Raw genomic sequence first — 7,819 nt, 5'->3', positions numbered from 1 at the left:
ACTGAGACATGGGGCAATAAAGGCTAGTAGAATGACCAGTGGAATGAAGATCTGTTGAGCGAGAAGAGACTAAAAGATCTTTGTTTAGTCTAGCAAAAGGAAGGCTGAGTGGGAATATGATTACTGTCTATAAATATATCGGGGTAAACACCAGGGAGGGAGAAGAGCTATTTAAGCCAAAGGACGAATACTGGCACAAAAGCAAATGGATTCTTGAATAAATTTAGTCTGGAAATTAGAAGCTTTCTAACCACCAAAACAATGAAGTTCTGGAACAGATTTGCAACAGGAGTAGGGGGTAAACATATCAAACTACCATTAAGATGGAGCTTGAAGAGTTTCTGGACGGGATTATATGACACAGTTTCCTGTAATAGCAAGAAACTGGACTCAGTGACCCAGGGAGTCTCTTCCAGTCTTAAGGTCCTATATTCTGTTTTGCACTGTCATTTTTTCTCCATAAAGACAAGAGATTTATCCAACTAAAACTCTCAAATGTTTAAAAACTAATACAAAGTATTTTGCAATTAAAAATTATGTTGATTATTGTAAACTCACTGCAAGTTATTTCAGAATAACACTTTATTGGATATTACATTCTTAGTCTTTACTGTATTAGCAATGTCTTCTGTGGGGAGGTTGCCCAGTTCAGAATACAAGTTATTCTTTACTTTTTCAAAACTGAAATACGGGACATGGCATAAAGGTCATTTGAAGACATATTATATCATGCAATTAATAGTAATCTTACAAGATAGTGTATATTGTCTCATTATTTGACCTTTTGAAAGATCACTTTTGGTTAGATAAGCTGTAAATTAAACAGCTGAATGCAATTTATTTATAGATATGTATTGATTTGTTTGTAAATATTATGAAAAGTATATGTACTTCAATAACCATAATGAAAACCACAGGCAATGTTTTGTAGAAAGCATTTTTTTATAGTATGGGTTCTGTTATGTACAGTACAAACATGTACATACATATGGTTATCTTTTCATTAAAAGCTTTAGTGTATAAAGAATAGATGCAGTGCCTAATGAAACTCCAAAATTGGAACACCAATAAAGGGAACATTATATAATAAAAACAAAATTATCAAGGTGTTACTGATCATAGGTGGTTTCAGATTCTGCTTTTTTTTCCGGTTGGTTTTGTTTTTTAAATCTTTTTCATTCTGCTACTATTTCTTGAAGTTCTGTTGGACAACCAACTAGTAGACCAGAATTCCATTATGCAATGACCATGAAAACATGACAGGTTCGATCAACCAATACAGTTTGTCCACATCTTTCTTCTTTGTGATGGCCAAGGGAGATTGAGGTTAAATAGACAAAGAAGTGAGATTAAGGATAGAAATGAAAGACAAATATTGGCAGAAATGGTAAAGGAAGAAAGTAGAGAGAGGGGGGTAGATTTAGGTTGGATATTAGGAAAAAATTTTTTACAATGAGGGTGGTGGAACACTGGAACAGGTTGACCAGAGAGGTGGTGGAAGCCCCATCCCTGGAAACGTTCAAGGCCAGGTTGAATGAGGCTCTGAGCAACCTGATCTAGTTGGGGATGTCCCTGCTCCTTGCAGGGGGGTTGGACTAGATGACCTTTGAAGGTCCCTTCCAACTCTAACTATTCTATGATTCTATAATAAAAGGGATAAATAAAACTGTGTAGGGCAGAGATTACAAGGTTTGTGGGGCAGGGTAGTATAGAAGCCAACAACGATGTGAAAGAAATGTTGAGGTCACATACTTTACAAAGGATTAGACTCCATTTTCACTTCCACGGGTGGTGGAAACACAGAGGCATTTCTATAAACGTAAGTTTTATCTGCATTCCAAACACATTTTTTTTTCTAAACCAATCTTCAAATCAGTTGTAATAAACTGTGTTCTAAAGGGTTTAATGAACCTCTACTTTCCAAGTGTTACATGTATGAAGTAGTGAAAGACATCTTGTTCAAGTATTTCCTTTTCATTCCTCAGAACTCTTTCTCAACACCCAGACAATTAGATTGATGTAAACCTAAACAGTGTTCAGGCTGAAGAAGTCTTTTAGTCAAAGGAATATGTTTCCTTCTAATTCTGGAACAGATGTCACTATTCTTTATCATAGGTAAACAATGGTGATAGCAGGAGGCAGCTTTGAACTATGTTCATTCTGTTCCTACAATATACTATGCATCACTTGAAGGTTGGCTTGGTAGTGTTCTTAAGATTCCTGCTCAAACATAAACTCTTTAAAATATATTAGATTACTTCTCAGTTTAAATACAGTTGACTGCTTTTTGAGACAATTTTATTCCATGACAGACAGAAGGATGTCACTCTTCCTGTAAGTCATTGAGCATACTGTTGGTTCAACTTTGTTGAATTTATTTACTGCCAGTCAATATGTTTGACATTTTTTAGTGAAGTTGCTGACATCAGGCCTGTCCATGAAAGCAGTGGTGTGGAGCCTGTAAATACATCTGCTGCAGATCTCTGGCATTTATGAAGAGAATTTCCTGCTTAGTGTCTGAGCTAATGCTAACTCTTTCAAACCATTAAAAAAAAAAAAAGAATTACATGATGTAATTATTCTTAAAAATAGTCTGAATTATACACAGTTTTACAGATGAAGAGGAATTTACATAGGTGTCTGAACACTTTCCTCCTTTCTTCTGATGTCAGTTGAAAATATAATGGAAAAATCATGGTATATTTCATTATTTTGGTGTACATTTGAACATACGAATTAAAAAATTGGATTACATGTCTATAGGGGGACAAGGGTTCTCTGGAGACTTTTATATATAAAATACATTTCAGTACAGTTCCAAAATTGCAAGCAAAACCATTAAAATTTCTGTTTGAACTGTATAATCAAAAACATTAATGGAAATGGTCTATTGCTACATAAAACTCCTAGATAACACTGCTAGTAATGTCTATTGACATTAGGGCAGTGGTAAGAGGAAGGTGCTCTTTGGTTACTTTTTTAATAAGAGCGATAGGTTTCACTTAACATGATCTAAATAGAAAAACCACTAATTTTCTACCATCCATCTCTGGATGCATCGAAGCTCTCAAAACCAAGTGCTTAAGTCCTCTTGAATTTCTTTCTGAACTTCATCAGAACTTAAATGTTTATGGATAAGCCGTGTTGTAGAACCAAAGATGTCTTCCTGATACAAGTGACTAGAAAGGCTGGAAAATATCAAATGTGGAAGATGACTTAAGATGGTTTTGACTTTTACCAACCTAGAAGATATTCAAGGCTAATAATGGAAATGGTCAGGAACCAGATGACCTGAGGAAGCATATGAGGTTCAATGTTGACATTTCAAGAGCTGTCTGGTTACTATGATCATAATTAGCTGGACGGTGTGATGCTGTAGAATGAAGTTGATGAGTTTATGGAGCAACTTTGAGGAGAGCTTCAAAATGGGTGGCAATTAATCTCCATGGCACCTTCTTCCTTGGTAGTGGTTGTGTTAGAGCTGTTTCCTCATCAGCTCACCTCTTCTCTTTAGGCATGAGGAACGGCGGTGCAAGCTGCCGCCAGCCCTGAGGTAACTCTCTCCCCCCACATCAAGTAGCCCTTCCAAGTTTCATCTGATAGCTAGCATGGTGTGAAAAAAAACACAAATGTTAATTGCCACCAACAACATACAGCAACAGCGTTGGAAAGGCTTTTGAGTTGAGTTGTTGACTGAAGCCTGTGTCTCTGGGTGGGACCGTTAGGAAGAAATTAGATGTATTGTTGTGACAATAGAAGATAGAAAATTTCTGGTCTCTCCCACACATGAAAAATATTAACCAAACACACCAAGGGTGGTGAAGGAAGGAGCAAGCCCTTAAGTGACTCGTGCGCCGCCCAAGAGCAAGGCTGCTCAGCGGGCTCCCCAGGCTGATCCCGCGGGAGGCTCCCAGCTCCAGGCTGGAAATGGCGTCAGCAGCTTGAACCTGGCTCCTTGCGCAGGCAAGAGGCTCTCTCCAGGGGACACTGCGCCGCGTGGTTGACACGAATGGATACTGGCTAGAGGAAGCTGGGCGGGTATTTGCTTGCTCTCTCCCTCTTCTGGGGAGAGGAGGACGAGTAAATGGGGCAGAGCGGGACCAGCGCGCAAGGCAGGAGGCTGAGCTCCCCAGGTCCTCGAAGGAGCGGGCTTGAGTGCCATGGCCAGCGCGGGGGGCAGGAGCCGCGCAAGGGAAGTGCGCATCCTCCATTTTGGCGCAGGGCGGGCGGAGAGCTTGGCTCCCGGCGCTTGGCCGCCGTCGCCGCCCGCAGCCCTTCTCCCCACCCCGCGGCACTGCCGGGGGCACCCGCCTCCTCTTCCCGCGGGGAGCCGGGCAGAGGCTCTTCAAATGGACGCCCCGCTGCGCCTCACGTTGGTTTGAATTGGTCCCAAGCTCCCCGCAGCAGCTTCCGACAAAATGGAGGACGCCACCACTGCTACCACCACCACCACCACCACTACCACCACCTCCTCCAGGAGGCATGTCGGCGGCTGACATGGCGCCCTCCCCCGCAGCGGGCGGGGGCAGGAGGGCGTCCTCGGGCAAGGGCGGCGAGGAGGCGCTGCTCGGTGGGGCAGGCTGCGGGGGCGCAGGCGAGGCGCCCTCCCTGGGATAAGTGCGCTCTCTTTCCCCTGTGGGAGCGCTTCCATTATCCACGCTCTGTCCCCTCATGGAAATGGCCTCAGGTTCAAAGCCCTGTTGGGGGAAGGAGCGGGGGTGGCAGCTCTCGGAGAAGCCCTGCCAGCCCTATCCCTCGGCGGCGGGGGGCGCAGAGAGAGGGGCGAGCCCACGCCCCACGACCGGGGCTGTGGCGCCCACAGGGGCCGAGCGCAAGGCTGGGATGGGCAGCGCAACGTCTCCGCCGGCGACCGGCTGGAGGAGGAGCGCAGCCGGTACGGCCCGGCCCGGCGTCAGCGCAAAACTTCTCCAAGTTGCTGCTGTCAAAGAGCTGCGCGGGGACCGCGAGCGCAGCCCTCGGACACGGGTAACGAGCCGGTGGGCAACGATCCGGGTTCCTCAAACCTAATGGATCAAGAGTGGGAAGAACCCCAAGCATGGCCAGGAGGAAGATTGGCAGTTTATAGGGTCAACCGGCTGCGGGCGGCTCTGATGGATGGGCGGTCCACCCACTCCGCTAGCCCAGCGCGAGAGCCCGCCCTCTGGGGGAGCCAATGGCGGGGCAGGGAGGCGGATCTCCCTCGAGCTCGCTTGGCCCGGTTCCTCCTCCCCTTTGCCAGCAGCTGCGCTTCGCCCGGGACTGGACCGAGTTAGAGTTGAGACGCCGGAGGAGTAGCGCAGAGTGCGTGCGTCCCTCGCGGGGGGGGGGGGGAGGGTCCGTGCCTGCAAGCTGTGGGGAGCCGGGTAAGGTTGGAGGTGCGGGGTGCTGCGCCTCAGGGGCGGGCTTGGCGGGCAGTTGGCGGCGCGGAACTGCCCCCAGGGCGGGGATGGGAGAGCAGCCGCCGTGCCTCCGAGCTCCGCGGGCTAAGTACCCCACGGTGTCGTCGCCGCTGCTGCGCCGCCACCTCTCGCGGCGGCGGAGGGGGCGCGGGTAGCGCCGGGGGCAGCCCCGCGGATAACCATCGTGTCCTGGAGGTGGGCGGTGGGGGCAAATGGGGGGCGCCCGGGGGCAGCCCTGAGGGGGGGCAGGGGCATTTGGGGGAAGGGCCGGGTCTGGTTTAGCGCCTCCTATTTTAACTCCCTCCCTCCCTTCCCCGCCGGGCCCTCGGCTGTTGTTCTGCCCCGGTGCCTCCCCCACCCACCGCCCTCGCCGCCCCCCCAACTCCCACCCCCTCCCCGGGTGCCTCCCTCCCCTGCCCGGCGCGGCGCTCCGCGGATCCTGCCGCCGTCGCTGCTCCCCTCCCGTATTGTTTGGCTGGGTTCTCTCTAATGGCGGACAGGAGGCGGCAGTGCTGCTGGCCGACTGCAGGGGGGCAAACCCGAGACCGGGGGCAACTGCTGCGGGAGCGTGCGGGGGGCCGAGGCGCTCGCCCGGCGCTCAGGCGCCGCCGTTGAGGGCCCTGCGACCCCCCCGGCGCGCTGCTTCGGGGCTGCTTAGGCAAGTTCGCAGGTAATATTTGCTCCCCGCCGTGGGTGCCGCCGCTGCCCTTCCACTCGCGCAGAGAAACCCCGGGTGCAGCTGCGCCCCGGGCGGCTCCTTGTCCCCCTCGTTTTCCCTTAGTGGGGGCGGGCGGCGTGGGTGTGCTTCTACCCCACTGCCCCCGGGGAGGGCAATTTTTATTTATTTCTTTTATTTGTTGGGTTGGGATTAAAGGGAAGTGGTGGGTGCTGCAGGCGGTACCTGCCCCGGCCAGGCAGAGGAAGCGCTGCTTGGGGGCGCTGCCTGTTCTTCGCTGCCCCATGTTAACCCCATGTCTTTCCCTTAGGCTCCAGCCCAGTTTGGTGCAGCCTTGGCAGAGACCAACAAGGAGAGGGAGCTCCATTGTGAGTGCTATTTATGTGCCTATTTCTGCCTCTGGTAGACCTGCTTAGGGAGGGCTTGGCCCGCCCCCCCATATTCTCCGGGGGCAGAGGTAGAAGGAGGGGCCTCCAGGGTTGGGTGGGGAAATTCCTGGGTCCAGCAGCTGCTGCCCTGGGGCGAAGCCCCAGTAATGGCTGTGAGGCGGTTCCTCCTCGGGGTGGGCGCTGCTGCTGCAGATATCGCTCCTGCAATACCAACTCCGGCAGGCAGACGACGGGCTGCTGCCACTGCTCACGTTACCCGGCTCAGGAGGGAGGGGGAAGGCATATTTCGGGTGCCCTCTAGAGTTTTGGAGTGTGTATTAAAATCCCTGGTGAGACACCTTTAGCCATGTTTAATTTTTTTTTTTTCCCCCCCTTTCTCCAATCCCACGTCCTGCATATCTGGAGGCTAAGAAGAGGAAGGAGAGGTTTAAAATAACCCAGCAATTTGTGGAGCGTACTCCAAGCATCTGTCCTTTGTGCGTTCAGACTGGCTCTTTATGCCCATAGATTTGCTTGGGTGATTTTTTTTGGGTGCTGTTGGCAGTTTGTTCACCTTGGCAGGGCTTCTGAGCCATCTGCTTTGCCCCTTCCCCAAAAAGCTGGAGGTCGCTGAGGAAACCCACAGCTTCTGAATAGTGAGCATTTTCGGTGTTTCACCTGCGTGAGATTTTCAAAGCAGATTGTGATCTGTTGGGTGTTAGGTGGGCTGAGGAGAGGCTGGTTACCAATCCATGGCCGGAGGATTGGGGTGTAATTCGGCTATGGTTTGTGCCCCTTCGAATACTGGGGCTTTTTGTGCTGCACGGGGGATTCTGAAGTGGCAAAGTAGCGCAGCAAAGGCGAGAGTCGGGCGATGTGCGCATGGGGAGAGGTGCCGGGCGCTGTGGAGTCGGGATGCGGGCGCCGTGCGGGGCTGTCGCCGCTAGAGGCGGCCGCGAGAGTCGCAGCCGGTCCCCAGCTCGGGGGTAACGCGCGGCCGGGGAGCTGAACAAAAAGGCAGCGCCTGTCTTGCGCTCTGGGTTCTGCGCTTGGCTGCAGGGAGGATTCGGATGTCGTAGTATTCTCGAAATTTTTTTTTTTTTTCCCTCCCTTGCTGTTGTACATAGTAGGTTTCCCAGCAACTTTGTCACTTTTTGGTGGCTTGCATATACAAAGAATAAGTGGTTCTCTGCAAAACCTCAGTACTTAGGAGAAAGGCATCAGGCTTCTAAAATCACTAACCTCATGAAAGATGCTCCGAGTTTGTATGGCCTGTTATAATGAATGAAGTTATCTATTCTAAACCTTGACTTACTACTGTAATTTTTAGATTTTAATTGTTATTTTTTAACTCCTACTATGTCTTGAGTGTAAGA

At 50.0% G+C, this 7,819-nt stretch overlaps 1 protein-coding gene across 1 annotated transcript in view; it reads left to right on the top strand.

Moving 5' to 3' along the window:
• The first annotated feature begins 5,494 nt into the window (after positions 1-5,494).
• Positions 5,495-7,819, top strand: part of ZMYM2 (zinc finger MYM-type containing 2) — a 94,327-nt gene continuing 92,002 nt past the window's right edge. Inside the window, exons 1-2 of the mRNA XM_086739536.1 lie at positions 5,495-5,594; positions 6,386-6,443. The gene's annotated coding sequence lies outside the window, so the exon portion shown is untranslated. The remainder of the gene's footprint in view (positions 5,595-6,385; positions 6,444-7,819) is intronic.

The sequence above is a fragment of the Chlamydotis macqueenii genome, chromosome 1 (genome assembly GCF_036417535.1).
Source record: "Chlamydotis macqueenii isolate bChlMac1 chromosome 1, bChlMac1.mat, whole genome shotgun sequence".
NCBI lineage: Eukaryota > Metazoa > Chordata > Aves > Otidiformes > Otididae > Chlamydotis > Chlamydotis macqueenii.
This window is presented reverse-complemented; position numbering and strand designations above follow the sequence as displayed.